We start from the raw sequence: 21,170 nt of genomic DNA on the forward strand, positions 1-21,170 counted from the left end.
TGGGACAAAATTGATAAGAAAATTAATTTTCAAATCTGTTATATGTCTTCTTGATAAAATACATACTCCCTCCTGGTATCTAGTTTGTTTTTTGCCCAGGAGAAGAAAAGGAGAGTTTGTATCTAAAGGAGAAGATCTAGGAAAGAGACGAAGGGTAGAATACCCTACAGAATAAGGAGCAAAGAAGAACATTAGCAGTTAATTATAACTCCTAGAGTGTTCCGAGAGCACAAAGCTACAAAATGGGAAGCTCTTCTCAGAATGAGTATCGTCTGTTGCCTCCACCACTGATGTTTGTACAGTTTATTTGCTTTGGTACAGAATATTCCAGTCGCATGGTCACGTCATTTACCGCAGGTCAGCTCCCCCACTTATGCAGTCCCCAAAATGTATGAAAAAGAAGCCTTTGACCACTGTCACAAACAGGTGTCTAATCTTTCTACTACTACATTTTTTTGCTCTTGGTTGTGCCTCAGCTGTTACTGAGGTCTGCATACTTAAAGCTAGGAACATCAGCTCATCCAAATATCCTACTTGGGGGTGGGGAGTGATTTTGGCTTATGAGGTAATTGTAGTCTTTTGTGGACATCTGTGTAAATTTAGTCAGAATGCCTACAGTTCTCATCCCCAAAAAAGTTTTATCAAAAATATGTTATCAGAAAAAAAATTTAATTGAGTTAAATTAGCCCTGCATGACAGAATGTTATATATCTGAGCTGGAATCACCTTTAAAGGCAACTCATAATTCTTAGATAATGGAGTAGTTTCTTCTCCAAGAAGCTAGTAGTTTTATGCTCTCTTACAGGAAGATGTTTTTGAAGTGAAGGACAATGCTGATATTGATGATAATTAACAACATGGAGCTCTTTGCATGTGCTAATAAGCATCTTGCATAGACCATTGCATTTACTCTGTACAACACTATGAGTAGGTAGAAGAATACGATTTGACAGATAAAGAAACTGATACTCCAAAAGGCAGAGCAACTTTCACAGGGTGCACAGCTATGTAAGTGCAGAGATGGGACTGTTACTGATGTTGACAACAGAGCACACCTCTTAACCACTATGCTTTCTTACATCCTCAATTAATTTAGGTAAGTATTAATATTCTCAGCATAATAATTTTCTGGCTACCATTTGTCGATATTACAATTAATGAAATATATTAGCTTGTATATTTTTTAAGGTATGTACAGAATAAGCATCTATATCTCTAAACCAGATACATTTGGGGGGATTATGACTCTCACTGGGCTACCTCTACTCTCATCTCTCTCTTCACACTCAGTCTATCCCAAGCAGACTTTGTGCCCACCCTCAAGGGTGCTCCTCATTCTGCGTCTCCGTGGCAGCAAAGGCAATGTCTCTACTAGAGAAAGGGAAGAAAGATTGTTGGATAGATCTGGTACATTTCACAGTGGGGACTGGCATGACCTGCCAGTGATTTGGATGTTCTGGAAAGGAAGGAATAAAGGCTATCTCCAGGTTCTTGGCCAAAAGTCCTAAGTGGACCATTTTATGAAAAGGGAAGCTTGGGTGAAGAGCAGGCTTAGACTCCAAAACCTTTTTTTTGAACATGTTAAGTTTGAGGTGTTTATGAAACACTGAAGTGGAAGAGTCAAGGAGGCAATTGGTTTGGGGCGTGGAATCAAAAGACAGGTCTGGGTCAGAAATTAAGAGTGGGGATGTGTATTCACAGAGATAGCACATGTAAACACCTTCAGCAGTCTTCTCCTGACTTCCAGTCTGGGTTGGAACCTCCCTGTGTCCAGTATTGCACTCTGAACTTCCCCCTCTACTGTGAGGATGATTTCCTCCTTTACTGACACCATCCCACAGCCAGAAAGTGTCCCCTATTCAACAGTGAGCTAGTTTCATGGGGCCAGTGACTGGTCTCTCTTCACTACTGTGCTCCCAATCTGGTTCTGTGAATGCTATTCACCCAAAAAGAAAGTGGGTATCCAACATTAGCCCACACTCAAGGCAAGAAAAATAAGCTACACCCCTTGAAGGGAGGAGTTTTAAAGAATCTGTGGACGTGTCTTTAAAACCACCGCACTTGACAAAATATTCTTATGCTTTCATTGGTTTTGAGTTTACACAAGCAATCTCTGAGTGAGTTGAACACTGAAATTTCACTCTCAATTTTTGAGATGACTAGTTATGAACCAAATTCTTAACTCTTCTCAAATTTGACCACAGGGTTATCTTTGCTTTGAGACCAAACTTGGAATTACAAAAAACTTTATGACTTACAGAATTGTTCTTACTTCTAAACAAGTATACATGAAAGAATACTCAAGATTGATTAATTTCATTATTAGTTTACATTGATAATCAGAATAATACTACCTTTCTGCCACCAGACTTCTAGAAGACAAAAAAGATTAAAAAAAAAAAAAAAAAAGAATGCTTGCCAACCTTGCAAATGCTGAGTTTTAATTGCTAATTTACTTTTGTTAATTTACAATGGGCAGTAAAATGGTTAAGTGCTGTTCTTATCAATATCTGCTCTTTCAAGAAAGTTTGCTGAGAAGTGGAAATACTACCGCTAGTCATGAGGTTTTTGTTTGCTCAAGGATTAGTAAGGCAAAGAGAGCCAAAGGCCAGCTCTAGAATCTGTGTGATGTTATATGTTATCCTAATATATCATTAAATGAAGGCTCTGCTAAATCTTTTAAAAAGAAGTTGGTACAAGTCTCTTATTTTTTTTTTTTAATTTTCTTAATGTTTATTTTTGAGAGAGAGACAGAGTACTAGTGGGGGAGGGACAGAGAGAGAAGACGACACAGAATGCAGAGCAGGCTCCAGGCTCTGAGCTTTCAGTACAGAGCTGGACGTGGAGCTCAAACCCATGAACCGTGAGATCACGACCTGAATCGAAGTCGGATGCTGAACCTACTGAGTCACGCAGGGGCCCCTAGAAGTCCCTTATTTAACTTCATTCTTAAGAAACTATTTTACAATGTCATAAAATCATTTTTTAAAATATTTTTATCAAGGCATTTTTGCCAAAGCACCAATGGAGGTACAAGATCATCATTTACATGCTATAAATCAGGTGTTAACTTCCTGTTTTCTTCTGAAAAGAATCATTAAACTTTTTTGCACTCCATTTTCTCTGCCATCATTGAATTTTCCTATATTCAACTACTATTAGTATTTCCTGCTCTTTCAGACCTGACCTGAGCTTTTCTCTTCACTAGGTAAAGTGCCAGATTACAGAATACTGTCATGTAGATATATTTTCACTGGTTTAAAAAATGTACTCTGTGAGAGCAGCAAAAAAGAGTAATTCCAGACCCTCATCTGCTTTTGTGTTGAGGGTCCCTGGACCTCTTCCCATTAGATGAGCATTTGCTTCCTGCTGGAATACCTAAAGAGGTGGGAAGTTGGTGCCTCACATGGCAGCCAGTTCCATTTTGGGACACCCATAATAATTTTATATAGAACATTTATTTTTAAATAGACCTATCTACAACCCCCATTATTATTATTATTATTATTATTATTATTATTATTATTATTTTGAAGGGGACAGAAGGGAAGAGAGCAAGGGAGAGAGAGAGAATCCCAAGCAGGCTCTGCACTGTCAGTGGGGCTCAAACCCACGAACCATGAGATCACAACCTGAGCCGAAATCGAGAGTTGGATGCTCAACCAATTGAGCCATTCTTCTGACTAGCTGATTCTAACTGATTTCTCAGGCTGTCAGGAATCTGTTCCCAGCTCAGAGTTTGGTCACACAGAGCCAGATCTTCCTCTAGCCAGACTACACATAGGTCCAACCCCACGGAATGATACTGCCCTTATCTACACACACTGGGTGGGAGGGAGGCACTAACAGCACAGGACCCAAGGCTTGTTGTGTGGAGGGAATCGTGTGAAGCATTTAGCCCAGAAGCTGATATATAGTAAGCATTTAGTAAATATTAGCCATGTATGTAATTTAAACATCGAATCCTGCTCTATTGTCAGCATCTGGTGGTGGAATGTCTCACAGGAACTTCTCTGCTCCCAGGCATGGGTCCTTGGGCTTCCTGCCTTGGAAATGTAGCAGCCAGAACCACTGGGAAGGTGAAGAGCTTCCCCAAGGGTGACTCTTCCAAGCCTGGCCACCTCCCTGCCTTCCTGGGATACAAGGCTGTCATGGCTCACACAGTATGAGAGGTCCACAGGCCAAGATCCAAGGTGAACAAAGAAGGATGTTGTGGAGGCTGTGGCCATTGTGGAGACGCCACCCACGGTGGTTGTGGGCAACAAGGACTGTGTGGAGACTCCTGGAGGCCTCTGCGCCTTTAAGACCATCATTGCCGTGAGCACATCAGTGATGAATGCAAAAGGTGCTTCTATAAGAATTGGCCTAAGTCTAAGAAAAAGGCCTTCACCAAGTACTGAAAGAAGTGGCAGGAAGATGATGGCAAGAAGCAGCTAGAGAAGGACTTCAACAGCAGGAAGAAGTACTGCCAAGGTGATCTGTGTCATCACCCACACTCAGATGCACCTGCTTCCTCTACACCAGAAGGCCCGCCTTACGGAGGCCCAGGTGAATGGAGGCACTGTGGCCAAGAAGGTAGCCTGGGCCCGTGAGATGCTAGAGCAGCAGATGCCTGTGAACCAAGTGTTTGGGCAGGATAAGATGATCGATGTCATTGGTATCACAAAGGGCAAAGGCTACAAAGAGGTCACCAGCCACTGGCATACCAATGAGCTACCTTGCAAAACCCACGGGAGGCTGTGTAAGGTTGCCCGTATTGGGGCATGGCATCCTACTCAAATGGCCTTCTCTGGGGCTCGGGCTGGGCAGAAAGGTTACCATCACCGCACTGAGATCAATAAGATCTACAAGATTGGCCAGGGCTACCTCACGTAGGATGGCAAGGCTCATCAAGAAAAATGCTTCCACCGACTATGATCTGTCTGACAAGAGCATCAACCCTCTGGGTGGCTCTGTCCACTACAGTGAAGTGACCAATGATGTCATCACGCTGAAAGGCTGTGCAGTAGGAACCAAGAAGCCAGTGCTTATTCTCCACGAGTCCTTGTTGGTGCAGACTAAATGGCGGACCTTGGAGAAGACTGACCGTAAATTCATTGACACCATCTCCAAGCTTGGTCATGGCTGATTCCAGATGGCGGAGGAAAATACAGCTTTCATAGGACCACTTAAGAAAGACCAAATTACAAAGGAAGAAAGAGCTTAACGTCAGCAGCTGATTGTGCAGCTGGTGGAATCTCAATAAAAATTATTTTCCAGCGGTGGGGAGGCGGGGGATAGAGTCCTCTTTTTTATCAACATACTGTGGGAAAGAACTGTCACCTCCTGCATCCTGAATACCAGAATACTCTGAATGTAGCCCAAATCCAGATTCAGCTCCCTCATTGTACATGGCTCACTCATACTGAGATCATCAAAACTCCTGAGTCTTTTATATACATGCTCCTAGCTGACCACATCTTTCTCATCTGCACTTGAACAGTTTGTTTTGCTGTTGTTACTCTTAGTGTGGTTTTCAAAAATTACTTAATTTTAATATGTTAAGCACAACCTATGGAAATCATTTTGGATTCTGTGTACTCACTGTACTTTCCAGCTGAATGGAACTCCTGGAAACTCCAGTTGTTGTTTGCATCCCTGCTTCTGAGACTTTACAGGATACAGTGTATTCTTTGCCAAAAAGAATAGCTTCATTCCTCACAGCTCCTTGCCCGGCTGGCCTGGGAGCAGCTGAAAGTTCCCAGTTAGCTTCAGGCTTTGCATGGTGTTCTAGGCTTCCATGAATCCTCTGGTGGTTCCTCTTCCTTATGCAACCCATGTGTGTTTTCTGGTGGGGCCACTTTTCACATATTGTTTGCTCAGTAAAACTGTGGGTCATGTCAATGCCAATCAACTCTCACCCTCCAGTTTACTGTATCAGTTACCATGTCCCACCCATCAGGCTCATGGGAGGTGATGAAGTTGCTAGAGAAGATATTTATGAGGTTTATGCAAACCCCCATTCCCTACCCCTAGCATTAAACTTAGACTTCCAAAACACATGCTCACTTTCTCCCTTTTGAGAGGACAAAATACTTACAAGTCAAAATTCTAGTTAATTGGGTTATCTTGGACAAATTTAGGAACTTTTCTGGACACAATAAAATGGGGGGGGGGGGGTTGGACTGAGATTACCCCAGTTGCCTAAGGAGCAGAGAATTCTGTAATTCATCTTAGTTCTGTTTCCACTGAAAAACTAGTCTCGTGTTAGGGTCTCTCCAATCCTGTGGGGTTATAGTATCAATATTGTCCAGCTTTATTGTTTGTTCGTAGCTTTGAACCAACAATGCAAAGTGATCCATGATGATCATAATTTCCAACACAAGCCCACAGCAAAAATACCTTGGGTGTCTCAACATTTTCAATTTTCTGGGGTAAAATACTCACTTCCAAAAAATTATTTGCATATAGAAAATTATTGCTTAAATGATATGCAATCTGAGTTCCACACTTAGACATGTATACACTTATTTACTGGAATTCCCCATTGGTTGCCCCATGAGACACCTCACACCTAACATCTTTCCACACAAAATGCCTCCTCTTCCTGAATGGTTTTGGTGAGCAGCACTACCAGAGCATTGGTTGAAGGAGTCAAACCAGATGTCTTCCCTTCCCTTCAGTCCCCCTGCTCATCCTGCCTTTGTCCCTCTACCATTTGGTCATCAAGCACTATTGAAACAAGGTACTCTATATCAGTCAAAACCACCTCCTCTTCCTCTCCTCTGCCACTGCCTGAGTTCATGCCTTTCTCTGTAACCACCTCCATGCTCACAGTCCTCCTGTCTGTCCTCCACCGTGCTATGCTGCCAATGCAATCAATCAAGACAACAAATCTGGGGGTGCCTGGTGAGCTCAGTTGGTAGAGCATGCAACTCTTGACCTTGAGGTTGTGAGTTTGAGTAACCTTATCCTTTAATTCCAAGCTCATACACTCTTCCTTTGTGAAGCCTTCCTAAGAGACAGTCAGTCTCTGTGTCCCACTCCTTCGTTAGAGAGTAAATATCTGCTTCCTCGTCTGACCCCCTCTTTTGTTCACAGTGGAAACTGTGGGGGTCTTTTTTCTGTCTTTGTTTTTGTAAGATTAGTACAGGACCTGTAACATAGTAGGGCTCAATAAAAGTCTGTTAAATAAAAGAGAAACCAAACAAGAATGCCTGGTAGGACTGACACTAAATAATTAAAATCATTAGCTCTTCTGATCACATGATTTGCAAGGCCTATGACAAAGTTCCAGAGGAAGAAGGCATCACTGGTGTCCCTCATTATGTCATCATTTGCATGCATGCTTCTAGAAAATACTGTAGAATGGCGTTTGACTAGGGTGGCAGTGCTAAGCCTCTATGATTGGGGCATGGTGACCTGCCAAAGATATCCATCCCATCAACCTTCTTGAGCATTTTATGCATTGTCATTAAGAAGAAAAACAAGCTGTTCTCATTGCAGCAGGTCAAAAGTAATCACCTCTCCCTAGTGATAGGTCCCACTAAAATCTGCTTTGGGGGAACTTGGCTGCACATGGATATTCAAAACACACAAAAGCAATGAAATACATAAATAAATATACATATAAATAATCTCAATCTCAGAGAAAATGTACAAGTACAGCATAAGAAACCTTCTTTCCTTTCCCATTTGAGAGTAAGTAAATGGCTGGCATTATGCCCCATTAATCTACAACACTTCAGTGTGTATTTTCTATCAAGTAAGACATTCTCCTATATAACCATAATATAACCATTAAAATCAGGAAATTAATATTGATACTTTACTATAATACAATTCTCAGGGTCTATTCAAGTTCCATCAATTATTGCAAGCATGCACTTTGTAAGAAAAAGAGGCAGTCTTAAATTCAGATCTTGCAAAACAGACACCACATTTAGTTATCATGTCTCCTTAGTTTTGTTCTATCTGGAACAGTTCTTGGTCTTTCCTTGACTATCCTATCATAAGCATGACCTTTTCAATGTTTATAGGCCATTTCTTTTGCATAATGTTCTTCAGTTTGGGTTTGTCTGGTTCATCTTCATGAGTATGTAGGAATATCACAGAAGTGATGGTGATGTGTTCTCATTTTATCCTATTCAAGTGACATGTGATTTGTATTTGTACCATTACGGTGACATTAACTTCGATCACTTAAGTTCCTATCTGCTTGGCTTCTGCACTGTGAAATTATTTTTTTCCCCTTTGTAATTAATAAATAGTTTGTAAGGGGGTTTTGATATTATGTATCACTCCTCATCAAACTATTAACTTAGTCATTACTTTTTTTTAAAGCTAATTTATTTATTTTGAGAGAGAGAGAGTGCAAGTAGGGGAGGAGCAGAGACAGAGGAGAGAACCCCAAGCCCGCCCTGCACTGTCAGTGTGGAGCCCAATGCAGAGCTTGAATTCACAAACCGAAAGACCATGCATGACCTGAGTCAAAGTTGGAGGTTTAACCAACTGAGCCACCCACGCACCCTTAATCACTACTTTTTAAATATATGTTTGAACTCATGGTTTTGTACTTTATTCAATGCATTACAAATTTTTTTTAATGTTTAATTTATTTTTGAGGAGGTGGGGAGAGGGGCAGAGAGATAGGGAGACGCAGAATCCCAAGCAGGCTCCAGGCTCTGAGCTGTCAGCACAGGGCCCTATGCGGGGCTCGAGATCATGTACCATGAGATCATGACCTGAGCCAAAGTTGGACATTTAACCAACTGAGCCACCCAGGTGCCCCCATTTTAGTCTGCTACTATTATTATTCGTTTTCTTTCTTAAATTGCCCCAGATTTTTCCAGTAAAAGTCCTTATAAGGTGGTCTCTGTGTCCCCATCATTCTTTGAGCACTTCTTTATTCCAGGCTGTATAAGAAGTTCCAGACTCATCTCGTACTTTCTCTACAGCAGTACTGAAGTCAACCAATTCTCCAAGGACCTCTGAAGAGGGACACTTAGAAACCAAGATGTGAATGCTAGATGCATGCAATGCTATTGGGAGTGCCACTGCTCCCAGACCCTCTCAGTGGACAAAGCTAGGAATATACATATTTGAATTTGAATATCTCGCTCCTTCTCTTTCTCTTTTGTCTGTCTATTGAAAACCATGAGTTCACACCCCAATCTTCAATTCCAGCCCAACACCATTATCCTTAATATTTTCTTACTTGTCAATCAATGTAATGATTCCTCTGTAGCTGACACAACTACCTCCATCCCTGTGGCTGCCCTCTTCACCACCCGCATGCCAGACAGCTCCTTCACATGGACACACTCTTCACTTGCTTAGGCTCTGACATCCAACCTGGGCCACCAGGAATCTACTACTGCACCCACATCATTCACCACCTTGCTCAATCCCACCTAATAGGTTTTGGACCAAATTGAACATGGCTCAATTCCTAGTCTCTGGACTGTGTCTGTGACCTCTTGCTTTCTAGGTATACATCTTAGTATAAACTATGGCTCTAGACTACAGATTTTGTTAGCCTCCTCTCAAGAACATTGGAGCCCTATTCCAGCCTAAGGCTTTAAAAGCTGAAAATCTAATACTTTCCCACTACCTCAGATGGGGGGCCATCCTTATTCTCTGTTACCATATAAGAATCACAGTCCTGGCCTGACCTGCTTAGTAGCAGACCTAGAATGTGTCAGGCCACAGCTTTATCATGCTCACTGCTCTAAGTTTTCTTCTCATTTGTGGCCCACAGACATTTAAATCTTGTCTTGAGCACAGTAATATATCCTTACAGATTTCTCTTTTTATACTTTATGTAACATTGCTATGTATTTGGAATATAGAAAACTAGCCAAAATCTGGGAAGAGGTAAGAAATGGGAGAGAGTTTCTATATCTTTCAACAGGATGATAATATAGGTAGAAAGGGTCATAAGTTAAAGTGCCAAAATCCTTTTAAGAAGCAGTATGGAGTTTGACTCCTTTGTTGTAATTTTTATTATTAAGACTATGAGTTCTGTGGGAGAGAGTAAGAGGGGTGCTGCTGAGGGGCTCTCTGGGTCTGGCCCTCAGCTTTGAAGCTCAGAACCTGCACTAATCCAACTTCAATGCCTTTATTTTGATGCTGACTAAGGTAAAGTTTCAGGTATGTATTGCACTGGTCTTTTAATGCCCTGGAAGCAATTTCATATTTGCCATTTTATATTTTTTTTTCTCAAAAAGAGCCTCCCTAATTCTAAAAATGTTTACAATTCTGGATCTGTCCCTCACAAATTCTGGATCTGTCCCTGTAAAGAACTTACAGTTAAGTCTCAGTGTAAATTTCCAATGAAGGAAGGTAATTTTCTAGAGAGCATATGAGTTAATGGAGGCTGAATTAATCCTCAGAAGGTTCCTAGGTTGCTTTGAGAGAAAGAGAGATGGGTGATCTTGGGGGTAGTTTATGTCGACCATGTAAATTTCAAAGCTATTCTGACCCACATATGGAGTGTGTCTATAATTCCTGCGTGATCAGTTTTGTATCTCTTGACTATCTCCTTCCAAAAGAATACTTTATTAACTGTGCCTCAAAATCTTACTTTTTCTTTCTTTAGGATTCCATATACACCACCTCTTGCCAGTTCTTAATTAACACATTCTTTTTTTGTTAGTGGGTAAAATAATTGATTAGGTAACAGCTTTCAACTCCTCTTCCCTGATTGCCCCTTGATCCAAATCTGACTGTTCCCTAATGCTTTCAACTTTATATTCACCGATCATCATCTAGGCTGGATTAATTCTATCATCTACTCTACAGATTTGCTGATCCCAGTTTAGTTCTCTGAAGGCCATTTGTTTCCAGGTTACAGGGTCATCTATTGTCCCCATGCATTAGGCTTTGAAACTGTAAACACAATTTGAAATTAAAAATAGTTAAATAATTTAAAAATTGGGAAAAAATCCTATAGAAAGTAGACATGTAAACGGTTTCTCCCTTTATTAAAAGCTTTACTGGGGAAAGCTTCTGGAAGGCCTCAAATATAGAAGAGGCACCTACATTATACTACACAGATAGCAAAAGCAGAATATCCACAGATAGGCAGAAGATACACTTTGCACTTTCTCTGGATGAAACATCAAGCGTTGTGGATTAATTCTGTCGCAGGCAACCACTGCTTTAGGTACATGGTGCCCACAGCAGTAAACCTAAAGCAGTAACAGAAGACTTCTTTCCAAAGAGCTTAAATCTAACTCAAGAGTAAAACATACAAATGCAACATGATTCTGGTTATTTTCAAATTATCAGTAATTGTTAATAATTATTGGAGATAAGCCAAAGAGGTGAAGCCTGAAAGAAATTAATAACAAAAACAACAATGATGGCTGTCATTTATGAAGTCCAACTAGGAGATACTACCTGTGGTGGTATTCTTAATATCTACATTTTACAGATGAAGAGACTGAGGTTCAGAGAGGTCTGACCAAGATCACATGGCCAATGGAAAAGGAGAATTATCATTCAAATCATTACTCCACATGGGCAAGTCAAGAGTTTGAGAAGAGTTTGAAAAGCAATCCAGGGGAAATGAGGTGAACAAAGGCAGCCAAGGACCACCAGGCTGATTTAGTCAGAGGGCAGATCTAAAGTGGAAGACAGGAGGCAGCAGAAGGGTAAGGGAGGGGGTTAGCTGCCAGCTGAGAAGAGAAGGGGGCTGAGAGGTTCTCAAAAATTTAGCCCTTTGGAGTTGATGTGATAAGCATGCAAGAATCAAGCAGGGGGAGTGGTCCTCTTCTCATATAGCATTTTGCAGACCTGGCATCTAAAGACCTGATGGGAAAAAGAACAGTCCTTGCAACCAGTAGTGTCATTAAAAAAGAGTCTACGTTGAAGAATATTTACCCATCATCTAGGATGTGCCTAAATACACAGTAAACAAAGATATCAGCAAAACAGTAACAGTACAGTGTAAATGCTATAAATGCAACAAACAGGGTGACAATAGGTAACTGGGGTAGGGGAACCAACTTTAGATAGGGAGATATTGGTCAATGTACCTTTTAACCACTCCCTATTCACACAAATAGCAAACATGAATGAATCTTAGTGACTTTTTCAGAAATACATAAAAAGTGAAATATACATATGAAATGTACCTCATATATATGTGTATATATATTAATTAAATATACACATATTTAATTACATGAAACTACAAAGGTGTTGCATATGTTTATAAGAAGTGTCCCTTACTGTAAACTAGCTATAAGGAATGTACCCTTGAAAACCATCAAAAAGAATATAAACTGAATTCAAAGTCTATGATTTCATAGGGAAGTTTCCAATTAGAAGGAAATATTTGGAACACATTTTGAAAGACTTAGAGAATAGTGGCATTATAAGGCAACGTTTCCATTTCAAAGTACAAACAGAGTTTGAAATCTGCTGGCTTCACTAGAACATTTTTTTTTAATGTTTATTTATTTTGAGAGAGAGAGTGGGAGCAGGGGAGGGGAGGGGCAGAGAGAATCCCAAGCACGGTCCAGGCTGTTAGCAAGGAGCCCAATGGCAGGGCTTGATCTCACAACTGTGAGATCATGACCTGAGCAGAAATCAAGACTCAAAGGCTGAGCGGACTGAGCCACCCAGGTGCCCCTTCACTAGAATATTTGTTAGTGAAAGTTGTGCTGTTAAAGAATAATCCCAGAGGTATCTGAAATTCCTACAAACTCCAGGAAATGCAAGTGCCCTTGGAGCATGCAACCTAAAAGGAGTTGGTTTCCTAAAAGCAAAACACCCTCAGATGTATCCCAGGTGTCCCACGCTCAGAGAGAAAAACATGAAAGGTCACAGATGTGAAAATTACAAATGAATCAACAAGATCCACTCAGTCTTGATAGCAGGCACCCCAGACTCCAAGATGGCATCATCTGTACCCAGGAAGGAGAAGAAGCCCATGGATGTCAAACTAGGAGGGCTGCCAAGCTGGATAATGATGTGGGATTTCACCCCAAAGGTGCTGCTGGAGCATTTCAAAGAGGTTACTACTGGTATTACATCAAGTATGTCAATCTGAAGAAAGGGGTATCGCTGGGATTTCTATGGTGCTGGCAGCTTATGTGCTTTTCAACTACTGTCGTTGCTACAAGGAACTCAAACAGGAGTGGCTAGGCAAGTACCACTGAAGAGGGCCCAGCGTGGAGGCACATTCTGTATTCCTGACCATGATCTTTGCCTGGCACTCTTGAATCCTTACATATTCTAATTTAGAGTTAATACCTACTAAAAGATGACTTGTACATGGAAAAAAATCCACTCAATCTTTCTTTCATTAAAATAATACTAACCCAACGAAAGAAAAGAATTATGGGCTACATAGGGCTACAGGAGTTTAAGCTTTGGGATCTCCTACCCACCCCCTGCTGCTGTCCCCCAATTTGCAAGACCCCCTTCCAAGATCCTATAAGGGATCTAGCAATGTATTTCTCAAGATGATATGTTTTTGAAAATTTAGAGAAAATTTTTAATTCAATTTCTTTTTTTTAATGTTTTATTTATTTTTTTAACTTTTTAATGTTTGTTTATTTTTGAGAGAGAGAGACACAGGGTGCAAGTGAGGGAGGGACAGAGAGATGGAGACGCAGAATCCAAAGCAGGCTCCAGGCTCTGAGCTGTTAGCACCGGAGCCTGATGTGGGGCTCAAACTCACAAACAGCGAGATCATGACTTGAGCCAAAGTCGGATGCTTAACCGACTGAGTTACCTAGGCACCCCTCAATTCTATTTCTTACCCTATATTGTATAAACTTCAGGTTCTAGACCCTGGATCCTGCTGACTGAATGCCTGCCTTGTACCACACACTACATTCAATGCTGGAGATACAAAGACGAACAAGGCACATCCTTCCTAGGGAGAAGCTTGGTGTAAAACAGAAACAAGAAAAATAATTGCAATGGGACACCTGCTTGGTTGTGGACTGTACAATGGGAACAGAAGCCCAAGGAATGTTCTTGGGTTGTTGTTATCAGCCTATTCATTAAAAATTTAAGCTTGGATTTCTTTTTTTAAGTGGTGAATGTCCATTCATATGACACTTAAAGTAACACAGGAACTTGGGACAGTCAGGAGAACTGAAAGCACCAAAAGTATTCAGGTAATCCATAAGGTTCACATATAAGAACATACATAAGGAGATAAGAATGGAAAAAGAAGGGCAAGAGTGTGGGGCTTGGAGTTCCAGGTAAGGGACTCTCGCCTCTGTTCCAGATGGGTTTTCAGCAGAATATTACTATAAATAAGCCCTGCTTTAGAATGGCAGTTGTGTTGGGGTGCCTGGTGGCTCAGTCGGTTGGGCGGCTGACTTCGGCTCAGGTCATGATCTTGCGGTCTGTGGGTTTGGGCCCCATGTCGGGCTCTGTGCTGGCAGCTCAGAGCCTGGAGCCTGCTTCTGATTCTGTGTTTCCCTCTCTCTCTGCTCCTCCCCTGCTTGCGCTCTCTCTCCCCCACTCTCTCTCTCTCTCTCAAATAATAAACATTAAAAAAAAAATTTAGAATGGCAGTTGTGCATGGAGCTGAGCTGGTTGAATGGAGACGTGCTGGCAGAGCAGTTAAGAAAGTCTGGTCCAGGTAGTAGCAGCAGAATGAAAAGTAAGGGATGGGCTTAATAGACACAGGAGAAGAATCAGAACTTCAAACCTGATTTGGATGTAATGGCGGGAGGCCTAAGAAGGAGCCTCACATTACTCCGAGGCTTGGTGGACAATTAATAAGGTAAAAATTAATGACAACTCAAGAGGAAGACTGTCTGATTTGGGGAGGAAGATGGTAAGTTTGAGCTCAGCTTCATTACTTCTGAGATACTAGTAGGTCAACAAAGTGAAAATGTGTCATTCTTTGCTACTCAGTGTGGTCTGTTGGACAGCATCATTGGGACCCCCTATGAACTTATTAAATATGCAGTGCTTAAGCCACAGTCCTGCTGAATCTAATCGGTATTGTAAATCTGCACACGTAAAGCCCTGGGATCTGTCTTGGGTCCAAACTTCTCAGGACATCACCAAACTTCCTCTATTCTGGGGGTTAAAACTTCCAGGATTTAGGACCTGTTCTATAGATGTGATTGGTACAAAGGAACCGCAGAAAAAAATAGATTGGTAAAGTTGTGTGGGACCCTTTAAAAACTTCTGCCTATGCAGTATACCAAAGCCAAACAAACACCTGCGGACCATGTGTACAGCTGTCACGGCCAGCTGACTCATCTACCCATCTGCCTGTTGCATCACACATTTTCCTCTGTAATTAAGGGCAGTGATAGTAACATCAAAGAGAAAATAACTTACAGGGATTGTAATGAACTTGTCAAATTGTAAGAATTTGGGTATAGACAATAAGTGAGAATTTGAGTATAATGCCATAATTATAAAATCAGTATCTTATACTCTTCAAAACTCTCCATGTTTATAAATACTGATTTTTCCTTGTTAATCACATAAGTCAATTCTTCAAGTTCACCCTAAGACAGATATCTGTGTGTAAGAAATCACCTCCCAAACTCACCAGAAAAAGCAAACATAACTATGACATTTTCTAATATCCAGTTTTTGCAAATGCACAAAAAAATCCTTTCCTTTTCTTTTTCACTTCTGCTGTCTGAAGAGTATTTATACAATAGTGCAATGCTATCTTTTAAACTTGGAATATGATTTGGCATGCCACTTGAATGTGTTGGGAATGGGTTTTTAAGGAAAGTTCACTCTAAGTAAAATAATGTGTATAACAGCACGTGTAACCAGTAAAGACCATATCACAATATGCTACTATATTGCGATTAGATATACTCAGACTAGTGACCTAATGACTCAATTATTCTGAACACCAACCATGTGCCAGGAATTTGGCTAGACATTTTACACATATGAACTCTTTATAAGCACCTTAAGATCTCAATTGCACAGAGTTCTTGGATGTTCATATTTTCCTGAAATCTTCAACAAAAGGGAAAAAAAATGAAAGGTGACCCTCATTTGGAGAATATGCAAAGGCAATATGTTTACCAACGGTATGAATTTTATTTTCATTATTATTTTTTTAATTTTAGAGAGAAAGCGAGTGAGCAGGGAAGAGGGGCAGAAGAAGGGAGTGAAAGAATCTCAAGCAGGCTCCATGCTCAGCTCAAAGCCCGAAGTGGGGCTTGATCCCACAATCCTGGGGTCATGACCTGTGCTGAAATCAAGACTCAGATGCTCAACTGACTAAGCCACCCAGGCACCCCATGACAACTGTGTGAATTTTAAAAGAGGGTGTAAATGAAATGTCACTGTTTCATGGGCATAGACTGCTTCAATCAGCACCAGAGCTATTAGGACAAACCATATATGACATTGCTGCCCAATGTCAAACTGGCATTTAGCAACCAACTATTGGCCAAATAGAATTTCATATGGTTCAGCTTATACTGTAATTAGGTAATTTCTCTTGGGCCAACTCATGCTGTAAGTAGACAACAAAATCAAAAGTGAAGCCCAGAGTGAACATCTAAGATTATTTTCTTTCCTGCGGTTGATTTTCAAAGTACAGTCATCTCTCTAATGCTATTGCTACACGGACTCTTAGTGTCAACTCTGAAACCTGACTGCCAAGAGAGAACCTAAATTTCATGACGAACCACGGGTCAGAATGCCCTTGTCTGATCATTGCTCCAATCATCAGAGAAAAGTTGACAGATAGTGTGATAGGGTGGACGTCAACCCCACAGAAAAAACATTTTTTGTTTGTTTCTTTGACTGAAAAGGTACATGTGATTTTTCAGCTTCTTTGAACTAAAAATCTAAAAACTTAGAAGGCAGGGGAGCCTGGGTGGCTCAGTCGGTTAAGTATCCCACTCCACCTCAGGTCATGATCTCATGGTTCATGGGTCTGGGCCCCATATCAGGTTCTCTGCTATCAATCAGTACACAGCCGGCTTTGGATCCTCTGTTTCCCTTTCTCTCTCTCTCTCTCTCTCTCTCTCTCTCTCTCTCTCTCTCTCTGTGCCCCTCCTCTGTTCATGCTCTCTCTCTCAAAAATAAATAAATACTAAAAAAATAATAATAGGGGCACCTGGGTGGCTCAGTCAGTTGAGTGACTTGGGCTCAGGTCATGATCTTACGATTCCTTGAGTTGGAGCCCTACATTGGGCTCGCTGCTGTCAGCGCAGAGCCAGCTTTGGATCCTCTGTCCCACTCCCTCTGTCCCTCCCCCACTCATGCTCTCTCTCTCAAAAATGAATAAACATTAAAAAATAATTTAAAAAACCCAAAAATGCAAAGACCTAAGGGTAAATGTATCTCCTTGTCTAAAATCTGTTGCCAAAAAAGCTGACCTGACACAAATAAGAAGCTAACTATGTTTATTTTCAAGATATCTTATTTCATGTAATCAAATATTGAATGCATGGCCAATTCATGCCTGTGAGTGTAGGGCTAATTTTGTATCGTGGCAGGATAATGGGATGAATACAGTCTCCAACAGTTACAGGGGGGAGAATATTGTTATCTGGGAAGGTTGTTTTTTTTTTTTAGGAGATACTATATACATCACATTTTAAATTGTATAAAACCTTAAATGGTCAGACAAGGGTCAGCAGAGTGAGTGTAATTAACTCATTAATTACAAAATCCTCCAAATGTATTATTTCCAAGTTAAAAAAAAAAAGAAAAACAGGACAGGAAATAAAAAATGGATGACACTGAGGGTGGGGTGGGGGAATGGGCAAAATGGGTAAAAGGGAATGAGAGATACAAGCTTCCAGTTATGGAATGAGGAAGTCACCAGGATAAAAGGCACAGCCTAGGGCATATAGTCAATGGTATTGTAATAGTGTTGTATGGTGACAGATGGTAGCTACACTTACGGAGAGCAAAGCATGTTGAATCACTATGTTGTACACCTGAAACTAATGTAATATTGTGTGTCAACTATATTTAAAAAAATAACTGACAGAGATTAGTGGTTATGTTAGTATGAGATATGGAAAATAGCATAGTACTAGACAAAATAAACATTCAACAAGTTTAACAAACTATTACTATTACTACAATTGTTATTATTGAATGTGCAGAATTGTCTTTGAAATAATAGCTCATTTTATTTTATTTTTATGTATGTTCATAAGGTGTTAGTTTGGTTTCAGATTTCATCAGTCAGGTCAAGAGAGTAAAGATGCTTTTTTCTGTAAGAAATTATAAAATTAATTATGCATGCAACACATTATCTTATAACTTATATGTTGCAATAGTCAATTCTCATAGCAGAATCTGTACAAAACTGGAATCTGAAAACCTGGATTTCAGTGTGGGCTCTGTACCTAGTGCTAACCAAGGAAAAGTTGCTTGAAGTCTGTGAGCCTTAATTTCCTTATCCACAAAACAATGCCAGCCTATAGCAGCAATAATAGCTAACTTTCAGAGTATGATGTTTCTTCATTGCCAGGGCTTTTCTAAGAACTTTACACACATTAACTCGGTTACTAATATTTCATCTAACATCTAGCATTTACTTAGCAAAAAAGGGGGATTGTGCTGGTCAGTCTCCATTGTCCTCCAACACCTGCCTTGCCCTGCCCTGCCAGGAAGCTGACTCCCGCAGATCAGACACTGGGGCTCCAGCCACCAGACTTTCAGTTCAGACAGGGGGTGGCATCAGGAAGTCCCCAGAAGCTGGGAGGAGAGAGATGCTGGGGTATTTCGTCTCCGCTTCCTTCTTGATTTAGCAACCCTATTCTAATTTGTGTATGTTGTGGTGTATGGCAGGGGCGGGGGATGGGGGGCTGTTCCCCAAGACTAAATCTCCTGCCTGACAGCCTCTTTTCCATGGTTCCCCTTCTCCCTAGGTTCAGTAAACACCATTTTCTTCTTCAGCCTCTTAGCCCCCTTGGTAACAACTTTCTACATTTGCCAGTCTTCTGGTACCCCAACATCCCTCTTTTGTTTCCTTAACTCCCTTCCCACATCACCCTAAGGAGTTGTTTCATTAACATGTCTTGATTTGAACCCTTTAAGTGGAATGCTCTTTCTTGCTGGGACCCAGACTCTTATGGGGATTTACTATTTCAGCATTTTAGTCAACTACATTACTTAGTATGAGAGTATGTTAAACAGAGCTTTGTTTTATTTCATTTTGTTTTTAATGAATTGGTATGTTAGGAAATATGATCTTGAATTTCAGTTGTTTTAAAAAACTAAAAGATTTGTTTCTAATCTGAACTAGTTCACTTTTTTTTTTTTTTTTTTTTTTTTAACAATCTCTTTCATTTGGTTCACACTTGAAGGAAAGGGTATTTGGGATTTAATTTAGTTCTGGAGTTCAACAAATTAGCCTGCTATATTCCAGTTAATGGTTCATGGTTTGGTATGGTTCAGGTTCAAGCATAAAACCCCGAAATACTGGAAAAGGCAAGTTGGCAAGTTGAAGTATGGTTTCTCTGAGTGGGGCTAACGCACACTCTACAAATATGAGGCTACATTCCTACAATGATAGAAACTCAAGGTCATCCTAGTAATAAAACAAAGTTAGTGATTCTCACTTAAATGAATGGTTCATCGGCCCCTGATTTCCCTGTGTATATAGTTGAGCTTCCTAAACAAAATTATGACAAACTGTGTGTTCATGTTTTCTAAGTGCTATTATATCTCATCTGTTTCTTTCTCAATGAATTCCCTTCTCAATTAGATCAGTATTTCTCAAAGTATGGGCCCCAGACCACCACCTGGAATTTGCTAGAAATGCAGATTTTTGATCCCCACCCCAGATCTACTATATTAGAAAATCTAGGGGTGGGCCCAGCAATCTGTGTCCTAATAAGCTCCTCCAGTTGATTCTAGTACCCAATGAAGCTTGAGAAATACTGAATTAGATCATATGTTTCTTGAAGTCAAATCCTATCTAGTATTTCTATGTTAGAATTGGGCTCTACTCAAAATCATATTGATATTATCAGTTTCATGTGTGTGTGACATGATAAAAGGGGCAGCTGATGGACTGCCCAAAGACCTAAATGACAGAGCCAGCATTTGAACTTGGGCAATCTAACTCCAGAGCTTAGCTTACTGAGCACAACTACGCTAGAATCCCTCCCTAATGGCCACACAAGAGGTGAGACATGAAGCACTAGGACACTTTGAGCAAAATTTGAGGAACAATATTCATGTAAATTTTTTAACTCTCAAATATCCTTAATATGAAAATGTGATACGTATTTAGAATAATATATATTTGCTTCATTTTTTTATCCGGTAGAAAAAGTCAAGATGTAATTTTGTTAATATACATCTGAATTTTCAAGCACAAGTCTCTGGTTATCCTGAAACCTGATGAGTTTTTACATTTTTGCTATTGAAAGCCAGTTTCTTTGCTTAATGAAAACCAAGCAGAGCTGAACACGAAGAGTACAGCTACAGTCTGTAATAAAGCCATGGACACATAGTTCTAAGCATTCCAAATGGGTTTAACTGTATCTTCTGGCTTTCATATTTCTTTCTTTAGGACAATAGGTCTGTTTTAATTATACATATTTTTGTTTGTTTGTTTTTTGTTTTTGTTTTTGTTTTTTGTTTTTTGTCTGGAGCCAGATCTCATAGCTTCCTGAGAAAAGCATAAAATGGACAGGAAAAGCATGGGTGGGAGTAGGTGGGGTTGATTTCTAATCTAGGGATTCCCTTAGTTGAAACGAATGATGTTTCACTACGCAGGCACATCTTCAATGTCACAATGAATAATGTATAATGGTTTAGAGAAAGATATAATAAAAGATCCCTATGTTCCAAAGCCAGTAATTTGGGCATTATGCTAGTTCCTCCTTCTCTCGCCCCCAAACACAATCTGTCACAAAGCCCTACGGATTCTAGCTGCCAAACCATTCTCAAACCTGCCTTTTCTTTTTCAGTCATATTACAACTGCCTTAACTCAAGACCTGGACTCTTCCTAGGTCTTCCTCTCTCCTGCTCCCCTTTGCCTCATTGTCATCACAATTATACTTTTCTTAAGGTCATGCTGTTTCCCTGTTTTCAATGTCACCAACGACCCCTCCCACACCCAATTGATTAAGTCATTAGCAGGCAACCTCCTGTCTCTTCTCCTTGCTTAACAATGTGCTGTACAAACCAACCTGTTTCATACTTTCCAACCTTTGCTTCCCAGCCTTTTCTCCTACCTGGATTCCCTTTCTCC

General features: G+C 40.5%; 1 long non-coding RNA gene and 2 pseudogenes across 1 annotated transcript in view; 2 read left to right on the forward strand and 1 right to left on the reverse strand.

The window, feature by feature from the left end:
* LOC132664225 (uncharacterized) overlaps nt 1-21,170 on the reverse strand; it is a 239,695-nt gene that overhangs the window by 173,683 nt on the left and 44,842 nt on the right. The window lies entirely within an intron of this gene.
* LOC132664223 (large ribosomal subunit protein uL3 pseudogene) lies at nt 3,995-5,228 on the forward strand (annotated as a pseudogene).
* LOC132664224 (ATP synthase F(0) complex subunit f, mitochondrial pseudogene) lies at nt 12,884-13,251 on the forward strand (annotated as a pseudogene).

Source organism: Panthera onca, chromosome F2 (genome assembly GCF_046562875.1).
Source record: "Panthera onca isolate mPanOnc1 chromosome F2, mPanOnc1 haplotype 2, whole genome shotgun sequence".
Classification (NCBI taxonomy): Eukaryota; Metazoa; Chordata; class Mammalia; order Carnivora; family Felidae; genus Panthera; species Panthera onca.